This window comes from Pinus tabuliformis, chromosome 4_1, assembly GCF_031772625.1.
Source record: "Pinus tabuliformis cultivar Carrire ecotype Pingquan chromosome 4_1, CPIR1, whole genome shotgun sequence".
Lineage (NCBI taxonomy): Eukaryota > Viridiplantae > Streptophyta > Pinopsida > Pinales > Pinaceae > Pinus > Pinus tabuliformis.
In genome coordinates this window covers 347,309,108-347,325,423 of record NC_142303.1, presented here as the reverse complement: position 1 = coordinate 347,325,423, position 16,316 = coordinate 347,309,108, and positions in this window count along the sequence as shown.

Sequence of the window (16,316 nt, the reverse complement as noted above, 5' to 3'; positions counted from 1 at the left end):
GTATAAATCGCCGGGACTGGTAGTGGTGGCGGCAGATAACGGTAGAGAGGAGGTGATGGTGGTCAGAAACACGTCGAAACATTATGGCTGTGACGTCGAACAAACAGTCCGGTCCAACCACCTCATCCCCTCACCACGAATTGCGCTGCAGTAAAAGATGCATGGCTGAAACATGCACCACCTTCTGTTCACTCTGCACTTATAACGTCCTCGACTCGAGTACGCGTCCACCACTTCCAAAAATAGTTAACCAGTCATCCTCCACCAATTTTTTTGCCTGTATTCGAAAATATCTCGCGTATCAGGCTCGCTCGGAGGCATAGTGGCATTCTATAGGAACCGGGGGCCTTCTACAGGAAAGGCAGAACAGCTTTACGGAGCAGGAAAACCTGGGATTTTCATTGAATTTGGAGCTCCAAACAAGGTAGGCTCGAAAAAACCTCCTCTATGCATGGTGTGTTTGTGCAAGGTGGTGAATTGAACAGCATCAGATTGAAAAATCAGAGGAAAATTCTGCCTGTGTATTGGAAGTAAAACGTTTTGCCTGCATATTGCATTGAATTTCCCCAATTCCTCTGCATCAAAAATATCCTCCACGTTTTCTTTTTAAATTCTCCTGTAAGGAAGACATATATGTAGCCGTGGAGGCCAACCTGTGTGTGAAAAAAAAATTGAATTTGCATATCTATGTGTGTGTTGAGAAGGGAACCTGATCCTTATGCTCTGTCTGTAAAAACAAAATTCTTCCTTTCATAAACAGACAGTTGAGTTCTGGGTGACAGTGGTTTTCAAACAAGGGAATTGTTGCTAGTTGATATTGAACACGAGAAATTCCTTCTTGAGTTTAGGGGAAACCAAATTATCCTCCGTTTCAGATTGGCTATTTAGTTTCCTGAGCATTTCCTTTTCTGATTAAAACATAAAAAGAGCACTCTCACCATGCCAGGAGGATTCATAAGGAAAGAACCATTGGACTCTAGCAAACTGCACGAGCATCCTAAGGTGGTGGACCTTTTCACCCGAGCAAATTGGATATCCTTCTTTTACAAAATTCAGGGTCATGATGAGGAGATAACTGAGGAGTTTTTAATGTCCCTAAGACCATAGTCAAAAACACATGCCACAGCTAGTTTTAGGGGTTTGACCTTAGAACTCACCCCTGAGCTCATCAGTGTAGTTACTGGTCTACCATTGGGGCTCCCTTGGAGCAAAGAAGAGAGATCATTGGGCCAAATTGCTAAGAAGTCATTCTTTCTACCCACGGAGCATCCTGTAGAAGACAAAAATGGGGTTAGAAGAACCAGCTTGCCTCCTCTCTGGAGTGAAGTCAGTTTCCAAATTATGAAGTACATCACATGTGAAGGGAGGTTTAGCATCATCTATGGATATCATTTCAGGTTGCTGTGTGAACTAAGGCATGGGATTGACTTGCCTCCAGCCAAGAAACTGAGCATCCCCTATTTCCTTCTTCAGTCACTAATTGAATGTGGTACAAAGCTCAATGAGGGGATCCTAGATCAGTTGGCCCATCATGGGCTCATCAAACTATTGGTGGAAGATGCTTTGCACACCTACATTGTCCCCATATCTTGGGAAATCTTCCGAAACATGTCCAGGGATGACAACATTAGAACTTTGGCCGAAAACATCACCCCATCTAGTAGTGAGGAGGGAGAACACACTGAAGAAGGTGAGAAAAAAATGATGATGGAACACAGGAAACTCAAGCACAAAGAGAACAAAAAGAAAAAGGGGAAATGGGCGAAATTGCTGAGGCTAAGACAGAGTAAGAAACGACAACAAAAATACCAAGGGAAAAGAGGATGCATAGTAGAACAGAGAAGGCCGAAAAAGCCCAAATGAAGGCTGCCACGACCAAAGCAGGCACACAGAAACAAAAGGAAAAGACACACTCTGAAATATCAGCAACACCAACAGAAACAGTTGACACAGGGATTTCTACAGGAAGCAAGGAAAAAGGACAGTAAGAGGAGAAATCACCTGAGATATTGGCAAGGGAGGTAGCAGTTGTGCTTGCTGCCTTAAGTACACCTCGAAAACAAAAAGGGAAGAGAAAGAGGCAAACCCCCATGTACTTTAAAGAAAGGAGAAGCACAAGGATAAAAGTGGGCAGACCCCAGCCATAGTCAAAGGAGCTAATTGTCATTACAGACACAACAACTAAACCAAAAGAAGAGTCTCCTTCAAAGATGTCTATCACCTATGAACGAGGAAGCCCAAAAACCTGCACCTGGAGAGAGAGAATTAGGGTGATGGACTCAAAGACAACTCTACAGGACGCTGAGACATCTCTACAGGAAACTTTGGCTAAGTTAAAAGAGACCGAGAAATTGGAGGAAAACGCAGCCAAATCATCACAGGGAGAGGAAAAAACCAAGGAGATACAGGAACCAAGCCCTCAGCGTAGCTTGGGTTCATACTACAACTTGTTAGAGGGTGGGAAAATCATCCCACATAAATTTGCTGTGCCACTTTTCTTTGCATTGGAACAGGAGAGGATAAGAACACACACATGGATGGAAATTTCCAAATCTAAGGGAATTGAGGACATAGGCCACACGGAGGAGAAGTTAAAAGAGTTAGGAGGAGAACTGGCCATGGTCAGGCATGTAGAAAGCTGCAAAAGAGCCCAACTGCAGGAGGAGAATGAGCTGCTAAGAAAACAGTTGCAGCTACAGGAAGTCCACAAGGAAGGTAGCCAGTCCATTTTGGGAGGGAAACAGTAGCAAGAAGGACCTCCAGCAGACAAGGACACAACTGAGAAACACTAGAAGGAGGCAGAGCTACAAGCTAACGTGGAGATGCTCACAAAACTGCAGCAAGAACAGGAGTCTCAGGCAGTGGAAAAGATATAGGGTTTAAAACAACAGTTGGAAGAAAAAGACGCCTAGATGACCTACATGGCCAGCTGGGCAGTAGAAGCCTTACAATGTAGGCAACTTGCCAAGTCATATGCCTTATATCTTAAGGATCAATGGTTGGAATTTCAAGTTAACACCTTGGCCCAGAGGGGCACCATTCCATTTTAGAATTACCATCAGTTTATGGACATGTGTGACAGTAGCTCAGCAGAAGATAAGGCCAAGTTATCAGAGTTCCATTTACACAATTTGGACCTTCCAAACATGAATCTGTGGAACCCCAATGCTTCATTGGGGGATGTGCAACTCATGGCCATGGCCTCTTCGCTAAACCATGAGGAAAAGAGAGTAGCAGAAATTCAGAATGTTATGGAAAGGGAGCTACGGGAGCCACTCATGATCAGAGCAGAACCAGAAGATCCCTTAGCTTTAGTGTATGCCCATCACCGCCTTGCCAACAACCCCCAGGTTCACCCAGACTACATTGAAAGACAAGCTCAAGCCATTGCTCACTTTGAGGACATGGAGAGACTGTTGGGGGATAACTTCATTCATGCTTGCACAAGGAGATGGAACACACTGTCCCACAGTCTGAAAATCAGAGAATACCACTCCCCAACAAGGATGAGGGAGGCCTTGGCAAGAGTACCACTCTATAAACAGTCAATGAAAAATTTGCAGGCCAACTAGATCGGCCTAAAGTTTAGTCCTCCATTGCTTTTAGGACTGTTGGAAGGGGTCAAAGAAGAAGAAGAGCATAGGCAATGGGAGGAAGTAGAGAGAAAAGCAGGGTTTCATGACCAAGAAGAGGACATCACCTCGAAAGCTTGGGATGTTAGAGAGGCAGTCAAAGCAATCAAAGATGATGAGCTGGATTAGTTGCTCAGAGGATAAGCAATACATGTAGCAGGGGGTTGATGATGAGCCCCAAAAATGGGTAACTTATTGGGCTCATTTTGCCTATTATTCTTGATTAATCCACCATTCTTCATAGTTTATGCATGCTTTTGAGTATATTTATGTTAATTGAATGAATGAGGTTAGTCACTTGACCATGAAGTCTAATACGTGCTTATTGTAGATTTTTGGACATCTTTTGGACCAAGGTCAAGCATTTATGAGCTAGTTGACAGCCAAATACGAGGGAACAAGGCTGAGGATTAGTAAGAAGGGTGCCTCCAACACTAAATGGCCCCTTCCTCGAGTTCTCCACCATCAGCTCGGAGTTCAACAGCCCACCAAAGATGATTTCCAAGGGCAGCCGAGCAGCTTTTGTGAAGTGGCTGATTACTTGCAGTTTTGAGCAGCCAAGCCCCTCAAGTTAAGGAGGGTTGTTGGAGGTCCTCGTGGTGCATAAGTAGGAAGGCTTCAAGCCTTGGTAGTTTAGCTCTTGAATATTTGTTTTCGCACTTTGGTGCTGCTCTGCCTTTCAGCTCATTTTCGAGCTTTTACTGTAAACATTTTTGTGACGTGGTTATTTTTTGAGTAATGGAGATAAATTTCACTTTGCACTAGCTCTGAGCTTTTCTTAGGAGGTTGTAGCTCTTGGGGTTGGGCCCAACCCAAGTACCAATACCTCCTTTGTGTACTATTATGTGTTTTCCTTTGCATTCATAGAATAATTTCTGTTATTTAGGTTAAGATCTTGCTTTGTTACTTAGGTTGCTTTTTATTATTAAAATAGATTTTCATGCTTCAGGTTGATTTGACAGTTTGAATACAGAAAAGTTCTTCAGAAAAAGGCCATCAAGAAATCCTTGATCTCACCTCTCCCTCCTGGGGACCTGTTGATGCCCCGAAAATCGTTGCAACAACATTGGGGAAACCACCCGGTCCGGACCTTAGTGCAGCTCCTTTTCCGTTTGGAATAGTGGCTCCGACTGGGGATAATGGGACTAGTTTCCCAGAAATATAGATAAATGGGATGGATGAGTGACTTCTGAATTAAGCTAGCGGTAAGCGATGGACTTAAACTATTAGCAAGAATATAACAACTAAAATCTATCCCGGGGTCTTATCAACCTTTCAAAGCGTAGCGTTTGATAATCTATGCTTTAAGGCAGGCATATAGATGACTCTAACACTAAAGCATAGAGGTTTAAATCATTTAAGATTGCTCTGCATAATTAGTTATGCAGAGCGATAATAGCGAATTACTACACTTATTCATTTATATCATTGGCACACGCATGATTAAAAGAGATAACAAATCACAAAACATTCAATAGTGAAATGAAATGAAGATTTGCTGTTATATCGCATACATGTATTCAACAATAGCAAAGATAATAACACAGCAATTCATATAAAAAGAAAGAATGCAGATGCAGATAAAAGTACCATGTAAGCTTCTCAACAATCCAGTGTATCAATCGCTATGTCGCAGTTCTTCCTTCAAACCAGAAAGCATTCCAAACAAGAGACAATAGTGCACAATTGAATATAACAGCCTTCTCGTTAAATTAAGAACTATTGGTCGAATTTCACAAAAGAATATAGGCTGAAGCATAGTAGTGCAAACTTCAGCTTTTAAGTCTGTTACAAAATTTTACGACCCTTTCCAAAACAATGAAAGGGTCTATAAATACTATGCTAATCTAAATATCTAAAAAACTGAAAAGCTACTAAATTGGCATTAACAAATATCATCATCTTTTCTGGCGATCTGGCAGTCGGCGGCGATGCTTCATTCGGTCGTCTCTTTGCCTTTACTCCTTTGCTGACATATCGCCAGCATTGGCACTACTTCTGGTGGAGTGTTGAGACGCGAAGTTAGCTGGGCGTCATATGTGGCATCCTGAATGTCGGAAATCAGGTATCGGAGGGCATCTGTTAAACAGTTAAGAGCCGACCTTTGAGAGTGTGGTTTAATCAGAAAGAGCCAGTATGCGTCGGTGGTTAAAGTATTTACTCCAGCGATTAACCTTCCTTGTTTCTCCAGATCAGGATAATTTCTCTGCTCAAGCATGTTTTCTGTTGTTATGCTTCCAGGTGTGCACTGGGAGATCATGTTTGCCAGATAGAGTGTGTCATTGACTAGATTGATCATGTTGCTGGCAATCATTTTACATCTTGAGGCCGCCCTTTCCGCTTTCATTACCTGGGTGTTCCATTCCATGAAGAGTATGTCCTTGTACGCTTCATAAATTCGGGGCAAGTTTGCCACTTTCCCTTCTTCAGAATCTTGCCACTCAAGATATTCGGATATGGTATCTTCGGCCTGATCTAGCTCATTTCTGGCTTTCTCTATCTGCTGACATACTGCTGTGGATGTTTCGCATAATGACTCAGCGTCAGTAAGTTGTCGGCATAAGAGCCTGATCTGAGATATTAATGCGCCATTTATTCGAGTTGCCTCTGCTCTGAAATCGTTAACACTCTGGGCGTCCTTGATGCTTTCGAGCTGTGCCGATAGCTGATCTATTTGCTCATCTTTCGATTTCATTATCAGCTCATTCACCGTTCTCAACTGTGCCAATGTCTCTGACAATTCATTCTGCCTCTGGACTGCGTTCTGTTTTTCGATTTGCAGCTGCTGGGTTAACAAATTGTTTTCTTGCTGTTGAGCCAGCAACTGCTCTTCTACCTGTGCTGCCTTGTTTTTCGCCTCAATTACTTCTGCCTGTAATGCATAAATTTCATGGTCCTTAGTCTTTAACATAAGACTTACCTCTGATGCTTTGTCGATAGTTGCTGCCGAATAAGCTCCCGCGAATTGCGATAGCTTAGTTAGATCATCGGAGGGGTCCAATTCCCCTTTCCAGACCACATTGCCCGTGACTGTTTGCTCAGGAGAAATAGAAGGTTGATCAAGCCTTCGTCTCTTCCTAGAGCGCCTAACAATGGCTCTATGCTTTGGGCTGTAGAAAATATCTAGGGGAGGAATTTCTTCCACCTGGAGATCAACTTGATCGGACGGGTCTTGAGTGATTACCTCGACATCCTGTGAAATGGGTGGGCCGCTGGTTCTTTCTAGAACCTGAGAAGAAGTAGTATCGGGAGCATTGCTTGTTTTAGAGGTGTCTGAGTCTTTGGAGGCTTCCTTACCACTGATAATGGAATCGAATTGGTTCCATTCTTTAATCAATTCAGGATCAGTGGAGGTTTGCTCATGTTGCTCTGTGTGGGCCTTGCTCCGTTCTTTTTCTTGTTCTGCCCTCTGCTGCTCCTCCTGCACTTTCCGCTGCTGCTCCTCCAATTCCTTTTTCTGCCTATCTTCCCGTTCTTTCTTTGCTTTCTCTTCTTCTTTCTTCTTCCTCTGTTCCTCTATCTCTTTCTGCTTTCTTTGCTCTTGATCCTTCTGTGCCTTTTGCTGCCTTTCTAATTGCTCCTTTTTTTGCCTTTCCTCCTGATGTTTATCTTGTTCTTTAGTTGTAACAGGAGGTGAACGTATCTGCTGTCGACCAGGCTCGCTTGAGGAAGATGTTGGGGTTGTGGATAATAAATCTAGAGGCAGAGTTTGCAACCTCTGCTCTCTAAGTTTATTAAACTCAGTTAACGCCACATCATTGTATCTTACTGCAGCAAGCTGTTTGGTTTGGCTTATTGAACCGCCACCTACGAACAAGTCATCAAACCCGTCTTCTTGATGGACAATCTTTGACAGTTTGGCCTGTTCCAGGGCAATGAAAGCAGTCTTGTTTGGATCATAGAGTCTGTTTGGGATAGTGGCCAGAGATATCATTTGGAGTTTTGTTGCTTCTTTTTCTGCATGCTTGTAGTTAAGTAAAGTATAAACTCCAATTCTTAAAGGAAAAGAGGGCCAACCTCTTTTCTTCTCCTCTTTGAGAGTTTGTGTGACACTCTCGAACATAATCTGGTAGCAGATTTCCGGGGCTAACAGTTTGTCTGGGATGTATAAAGGGAGAACGTGTGGCCTAGCTTTGCTTCCAAAAACTCTAATATAGGTGAAATGCTCTTCCCCGAACCAATTTGCTAAGGCTGGTAAGTCAAAAGAAGCTTCATGAGAAATTCTTGGGATAGGTCTGTCGAAAATAGAATAGTGAATGGGCACCATGAAACCATTGCAAATTTGATACAAATGGTCCTTGTAAGAGGACTTCCACAATTTCCGATGGTACAAATGGATGGGTGTTGGATCATGGGTGGTCCATTTCCATCCGAGGACAGGAAACTCAGAATTAAAACACAGGGTATCCATAATGTAAGCAGAGTAATAAAACGGTGGGATTTTCCTTTCGCTGACTATGGTTTTGGCTCTAAATTCACGAACAGCTATGACCAACTTATCAGACAGAATAGTGGCCCAATCCATAATTGTACTATTGACAGCCGCTTCCATTAGGGGAACCATGTCAATATGGATATTAGCGGAGTCATGTAATCCCCACAATCTACACATCATAATCCCCGCATAGCAATAGGGAGAAGCCAAAGAAGCATTGGAGTACTTACCTGAACTTTCATGCTTGTGTTTGGCTGGGTTCTGCCTCCAATCCCGGAGGGGTTCGGATGGTGATTCATTCTTGTTCGTGAACTTCTCCACGAAGGCTCTATTATAGACTAGCTCTGGTTCAAGCAAATGATACATTCGCCTCAGGTCATCAGGCTTGAACGACTCGGAAATCCTTCCATCCCTTGTATGAAAAGTTCTATCAGTGAGAGGAATTTCCTCGATCGCCCAGCGTACCACATCAGTGAAAGGTAGGACCTGCTCTCTTGCTGCTATTCTGTGCAAAAAGGAGTCGGCCAAGTCTTTGAGAGTTGCATCAGACTTCCTTTGTTCATCCACGCTAGCCTCTGTCACTATCTTCGCCGGTTGCTCGGCTTCTAACAGATTATATGTACCCTGCCATGTAGTGCTAGGAAGATCGGTGCATGTAGTATCTGAGATTAGGCCTTTCTTCGAAACTGTGGCAGCTTGACCTGCGACGGGTGCTGCAGTAGAACCCGCAGCCTTCTTGAACTTCTTCCCCATCATGTTCAGGCTTCTGTCGACAGCTGAACTCTACACAAATGCAAGAGAAATCGTAACGAGGAAATAACAATGACAATCCATAACGGGAAAGATATAACACTTGAAGCGTGGCAAGATCAATTCTAAAAGGGGCTGCGGATCTAATTATTTAAGAAGACACCGCAGATGCAATTATGGTGATTTTACGGCCTGTAGCTCCATAAATGACCATTACATCATTATTAGGCTGAATGACCCCTTAAAGCGTGCAACAGATTTTTTAAAGGTCTAATCGTAAGTGTTCGTTAAATCGAAGGGGCAAAGTTTTAATTACGCATGCATTACCTTATCCCTGCATTTAACGGCATTTTGAAATCTGTGCTTTATCAACCGGATTTAAATATAACTTAAAAGCTTGAAGCAATCACCTTTTAAGAACTCTAATCATCGTTACACGTCATCGCATCGCATTGGGGTGTAAGTGATACTATCATTTGGGAGCTGTTTTGGCGAATGCCGATTGCGACATCGCATCGAATTAGCGCATGAGCACATTACCAGATGTATGTCAAATGATTTGCCGACTTCCGATTGCGATATCACATCGCATCGGGGAAAAGACCTGCGCATCCTGTGAAAGTGTTTGGGATTCCGCCGACTACCGATAGCGATATCGCATCGGGTCGGGGCTTATAACTTAAGGCGTTTTTCCACAAGAGGCAGCACCGATAACCGATTGTCGATATCACATCGCATCGGGGTGTAAGATATGTGCTCTTTTTGTGTGTGCATTGAATACCGCCGATCGCCGATAGCGATACCGCATCGGCAAGGACCAAGGTGATATTTAAATGTGTTTCTCTTGTTATTGCGTCATGCGATCTTGCGATTGCTTTTTCGCATAAACCAAAAATTGCTTGATATTTATTCAAAAAGGCTCTCATTCACAAATTCGTTTGATTATCGTACCTTTTTTGAACAAATTCATTAATGCCAATTAAATTTTTTTTAAAAGGGACCCATTTCATATGTTAATTGTTTGTGAATGAAAATGTTATGAAATGGGGGGTTGTTGTAGGGCACAACAATTGGCGATTCGTTGGTAGAACCAGTTATCTCTGGACTGATAAAAATACTTAAACTTTTTCAAATAGAATCTCTACAAGGGAAAGAAAATTTCTAATATAACTAGATATCTATTGATTCTGAATAAAGTAGAATTCTTCTGTTGACTTCCTCTTTTTGTAAAGAAAATAAATACATTCTAAGTTTTAAAACAGGTCTTTAATGGTTTATAATGGTAAAACATAAAACTTTTCCCAAATCAGCTTTTAAAGTAAACTCCTCTGTCATAGGTAGAGCCTCTGCTGCCAGCAAACGTTTATAGTCTCGGCAGGGTTACCTTTTAACCATGCTGTTGTCCATTGTTCCATTCACTTAAGAGTGTGACTAAACATAATGAATCCAAAACATGTTTGCATATTTTGTACTTCATTTTCTTTTCTTCTTTGTTTAAGATAAAAAGCCATTGTCCTGGTTTGGTGGCCAGCTGTTGACAATGCCATTCACTGGTAGTAATCTAACTGAACAAGCTGGCTCGTGATGAGACCCCTTGTCTTGTAATTTCAAGCCATTACCCTGTTTGATATGCAGTTTTGGTAATGTCAGTTAAATTATTTTCCTATGAACACGGTAAGCAGGCTTGTAATAAGACCTCTTATCTTTAATCTTTATATTTTAGAATTACACTCTGAGTAATCATAAACTTTAGTGAATGGGATGAACAATTTTCTCTTTGAGAGTAAATGGATGACAGATTAAGGGTTAAAGATGCTGAAGATGGATTAGCTTCTATCTTAATATAGATAACCTTTGGAGACCAATTTTTAAAAGACTCACAATGACTCATAGAACTTTTACGTTTTGAGAGAAGTTTACAAAGTAAGACTGCGATCTCAAAATAAAAAGATATCTAATTTCCTAGAAATGATCTTTCTTGTTTTAGGATTCTATTATCCAAAAGCAAATATTGATAGTGCCCCAGCGAGACAACTTTTGACTACAGCAAAAGGTCAATGGAAGATATCCTACACCCTTATTTTCTACAAATCCTACAAACTATAAAAATCTATTAAACTATAAGGAGAAGGGATCACCTCCTTAATTAAAGAATTTCTTTAAGATCAGACCATTAACAGGGAGAGAATCTCTCATCCCTGATAAATCTTGCAGTATAAAGGTTGAATGGCCTATCTTTTCACAGATCTGAAATGGTCCAAGCCATAGTTTCTGAAATTTGGAGTGTTTACCTTTGTCTTCATGGGCTTTGTCCCATTTCAGAACTAGATCGCCGACTTGGAATTGTTTAGGACTAGATGAGGCTAGATCAAAAGCTGCTTTGATGACTTGCTGATGTTTGGCGTGTGTAATCTTGGCCTTTTCCCTTTCCTCTTCAAGTTTGAGAATTTGATCATATCTGAGCTGGATAGAGGAAGAAGGAGTTTCCTCAATAAATTGCACTAGGGCTAGAGAGGGAAGAAGAAGATTGGTTGGTATAATTTCTTCTTTTCCATAGACAAGTTTAAACAGAGAGGTTCCTATGGAGGCTTTCTGTGTTATCCTATCGACCCATAATGCAAATACTAAGGATTTATGCCAGTTCCTATGATTCTCTTCGATTGTTCGCTTAATAATTTTGATTAGGTTTTTATTAGTTGATTCTGCTAGGCCATTACCCTGAGGGTAGTAATTAGCAGAATACTTTAATTTAAACCCTCTTTTGATAGCGAAATCAATGATTGCATTACCTGAGAAATAAGAAGCATTATCAAAGACAAGAGCGTTTGGAACACCAAACCTGGTAATGATGAACTGATCTATAAATTCAATGATAGCCTCAGAGTTTGCTGTCTTTAACGGAACTGCTTCTACCCGCTTTGTAAAGTAATCGGTGGCTGTAAGGATATATTTATGTTGCCTGGAAGAAGGTGGATTGATTTCTCCAATGATGTCCAATCCCCATTGTTCAAAAGGTTGTTCAATGTTGACTGGTTGCAAAGGGAAAGCTGGTTTTTGTTGTCTTCCACCAGAAGTTTGGCATTTGAGACATTTCCTTACATACTCGTGAGCGTCTTTAAACAAAGTAGGCCAATAGTAACCAGCATGAATAACTTTATGAGCTGTTGTATCAGCTCCAAAATGTCCTCCTGCCAGTCCGTCATGTAGCTCCTGCAAAACCTTTTGAGCCTCAGGTTTTTCAAGACATCTTAATAGAACAGAATCATAATTTCTTTTGAAAAGTACATCATTAATAATCGAGAAATTCTTCGCTTTTAATCTAATGGCCCTTTTGTTTTTGTAAGACAAATTCGGAGGTGCATAACCATTCTTTAAATAAAAGATTAAATCTGCATATTGAGATTCGGAATCTGTAGCACTTATCTGATTAACTTCTTGGGTTTGATCTGTATCGCTTGATTCCAGAATGTTAGATGCTCCTGCCAATATCCTGCAAAAACCTTGGCCTTTAACAATCTTTGCTGGCTTTATTTCTAAGTCATACTCTTGGAGCGCTGCGACCCAGTTTGCCCTTTTTTCACCCATTTCTTGCTGAATTAATAGTTGCCTGACTGCCGGGAAAGGAACTATTACTTTAGTATGGGTTTTTAAAAGAAAGGGTCGATAATGCTTGACTGCCTTAAACACAGCAAAAGATTGTTTCTCAACGTCAGAATAATTTAACTCGGCGCCCTGAAAGTTTGAACTAAAGAAGGAGATGGGCGCTTCCAAATTGTCATCATTTAATTGCGTGAGTACTGCAGCGTAAGATAAGTCGGATGCGATGGTATACAACGTAAAATGATTAGAAAAATTTGGAGTATTCAAGGCTGGGGCAGTGATTATTGATTGCTTGATAACATCAAAAACATGTTTTTCTTCTAATCCCCACCTGAAGGTTGAATTTTTCTTAATCATCGTCTGGAGTGGTAATACTATCTGCGAAAAATCTGGAACAAATCGTTTGACGAAATTAATCTGACCCAAAAATGACTGCATCGCTTTTTTGTTGTGTGGAAAAGGGATTTCAGAAATTTCCTTAATCCGATCAGGATCTATATAAATGCCATCTTTAGATACAATAAAGCCTAAAAGCTTACCCTGGTCAAGAGCAAAGAAAGACTTTTTTGGGTTGAGAGAGATGCCATATCTTTTGCATCGCTGAAAAATCTGATTCAAGTCATGCAAATGATTAAATCTCTTTTTAGAATACACAGTAATATCATCAAGGTAGACGACTACTGTTCGGTTAATCAACCCTCTAAAGGCTGTATCCATAGCTCTCTGGAACGTCGCTCCTGCATTTATGAGTCCAAAAGGCATTTTTTGATATGCATATGTTCCCCATTTTGTTCTGAATGTGGTTTTGAGTTGGTCATCAGGATGAACTAGAACTTGGTTATATCCTGAGAATCCATCAAGAAAGGACATCAATTCAGATCCTGCTACTGATTGGAGGATCTGCTCCATAGTAGGCAATGGGAAGTTATCTTTCAAGCTCGCTTTATTCAAGTTTCTGAAATCGATACAAATTCGGATGTCGCCATTTTTCTTCCTCACTGGTACCATATTAGAGACCCAATTTGAATGTCGGACAGGAAAAATAATTTTGGCTTTTAAAAGCTTGTTAAGTTCCGACTTTATCTGGCTCTCCAAATTTGGGTGGATTTTCCTTAACTTCTGCTGAATCGGCTTTTGATCGGGAAGCATAGGAATAGTATGCTGGATGATAGAAGTGTCATATGTCTTGAGGTCATCATACTTCCAAGCAAAAACTTGTTTGTTTTTCTTTAACAGTTTAACAAATGCTTCCTTTTCTTCTACAGAAAGTCCTAATCCTAAGTTGATATTTTGAGGAGCTTGCTCAGTTCCCAAATTAATCAATTCAAACCTTAAGGTAGAGCTTTGGAGTTTTGCATTAATTACAGGTTTGAACCTGTCTTTAATGTCATAAAGGTCTTCGAGCTTTACCACAGGCTTAGGGATCGCGTTCTCTTGAGATGTTCTTTTCATTTGGGAATCATGCTCATCTTCTTCAATGATTTGATTGTCATAGGATTTTTCAGAGGTTAAGAATTGTAAGATATCCTCATCGTGGTTGAAAACCCTCCAATTAGTGATATTATCAGGAACTGAAGGCCTAAAAATTAATTCTACAGAAAATCTATCAAGGCTATAGTCTTCAGAAGGCAGAAGTTTGGAAGCTACGTTGGCTAGTAAGTCGGCTGCTGAATTCTGTGACCTAGGAATTGAGGAAATGTCGAATGCTGAAAAATGTGAGGTGAGATCTTGCACTAGCGATTGATAATGCTTAAGGTGGCTTGAGAGGCAATGAATTGCATTCTTTACGTGCTTAACAATGATCTCACTATCACCGAACACTTTAAGATATTGGACTTTAAGGCCGATCGCCTTATATAATCCTTGGACCAAAGCTTCGTATTCGGCTGTATTATTGGTGCACTCAAATTCTAGTCTACAGGACAGCATTGTCTTTTCTCCTTGCGGACTAACCAAAATGCAACCTGCTCCTGAGCCCTCGCTGGACTTAGAGCCATCAAAATATAAAGACCAAAACAAAGGAGTATTAACAGACAAATTTACAGCTTTTTCATCATCATTAAAACATCTAGACAAATCTGTTTGTGAAAAATTCTCAATCTGAGATGTGCAATGATTAACTGAAAAAGGAGAAGGTTGGGCAACAAAGTTGCCAAAGAATGATTCTGACGAATAATTCCCCAAAATGTTGTTGTTGAACGCAACAGGCTGGTTTTCTTGTTCGAAGTCAGTTACTGTGTGGGTCATATGTTTCTCACGATCAATCCTGATTTGATTAGGCTTGCCTTTGTAGGGAAGCCACATATGTGACCAATCAGTGGAAATGTACCCATGCAGTTTTTCGGACCAATCTCTGCTCAGAATTAAGCCGTAGAATTCAGGTATGTCGGCGATCAAAATATCTATTCTTTGTACAACCCTAGGATCAGCAGACAACCTGATGGTTACGGAATTAATTTCACCCACAACCTGCACTTTGGTTCTGTCTAGCTGTACAATGTGAATGGCAGACTTCTGGGGTTCAATGTTCAGCTTAGAGCAAACTGAAGCTGGCATTATATTAGATGAGGCCCCTGAATCTATTAAACAATTGTGTAGGTTTCTATTATAAATCTCATAAGTGAGCAGGAAGGGTGGAGTGTGAGAATTTGATTTATCTCCGATTAAGACTGAATCGGTAATTTCAACCATACCTGCGGGAGGCTGGCCTTGATCGTTGGCAGCTCTTGTACTAGGAAGGGGAGTAGAGGGAACAACATTTAATTCTTTGAGAAGTAGCCTTTGCTGATGTTTCAGTTTACTAAGTTCAAACATGGTTATATTTGCCTTGGTTTTCTTCATATCATCAACAATGTTATATTCCATTGAATCGGATACCACTAGAGTCTTGGACGTGGAAGGAGAACTAGAAGTTGAAGGCTGGCTTTGATGACTTACCACAGGTGACTTTTTTGGGGGAACCTTTTCCTTTGCTGTAGTAGCGCCTGTGCTCCTCTTCTTTGAAGTTGCCTGGGCGGGTTTAGGAGTGCTTTTACTTCTTGTAGTAACTGTAAAGGCTTCTTCTTCATTCTCCATATCAGAGTTCGGGAGTATAAAATCCCACATTCCGTGGCATTCAGCTACTTCTTCTTCATCATCGGTCTGTGAAGGTGTTTCCTCTTCCTCTTCTTCTTGGTCCGAATCAGCGTTAGATATAACATTAGGTGGCTTTGATTCGGTTTTCTTAAAAGTCCTAAATGGTCTTTTGCTTGAAGTTTCGGCCACCTGCTTTTTAATCTCAACCATTTCATTGGACAATGTTTTAAGGACCTTTTGTAAACCTTCCATGTCATATGGGTCCTTCGGGGTTTTCTTCTTGGAATCTTCTTTAAACGAGACTTTTTTAGCTTTTCTATCTTCTAGAGCAGCTTTCTTTTCAAGAGCATTGATGCGCATTTCAACGGCAAGTGCTTCTTTCATATTTTCAGCTAACGTAGGTTTGCCAGCCCTGTCAACAAAGATAGCTATGTTGGCAGGTAGGGCAGTGATGTACCATTCGCTTCGGATTTGTTCACTTGGTTTAGAAGCGGTAGGGATTTTATTTAGTAGTTTATTAAATCTGGCATTAAACTCCTTTATTGGTTCCCTGTGCTCTATTCTCAAATTGGAGAGGTCATTTATTAAAGTTGCTAAGGACCTATCCTCTCCATATTTGGTGAGAAACTTCTCTTGGCATGTATTCCAACTGGTAATTGAACCAGAAGGTAAGGAAAAATACCAGGATCCTGTTGATCCTTGTAAGGTATAGGGGAAGAGTCTTACAACAACATCTTGCTCTGTCACTCCTTTTAAGTTTACTGCTAACATAAAATTGTTAATATGTTCTTCAGCTTGGGTTCCGTTATCTGGATTAAATTTAG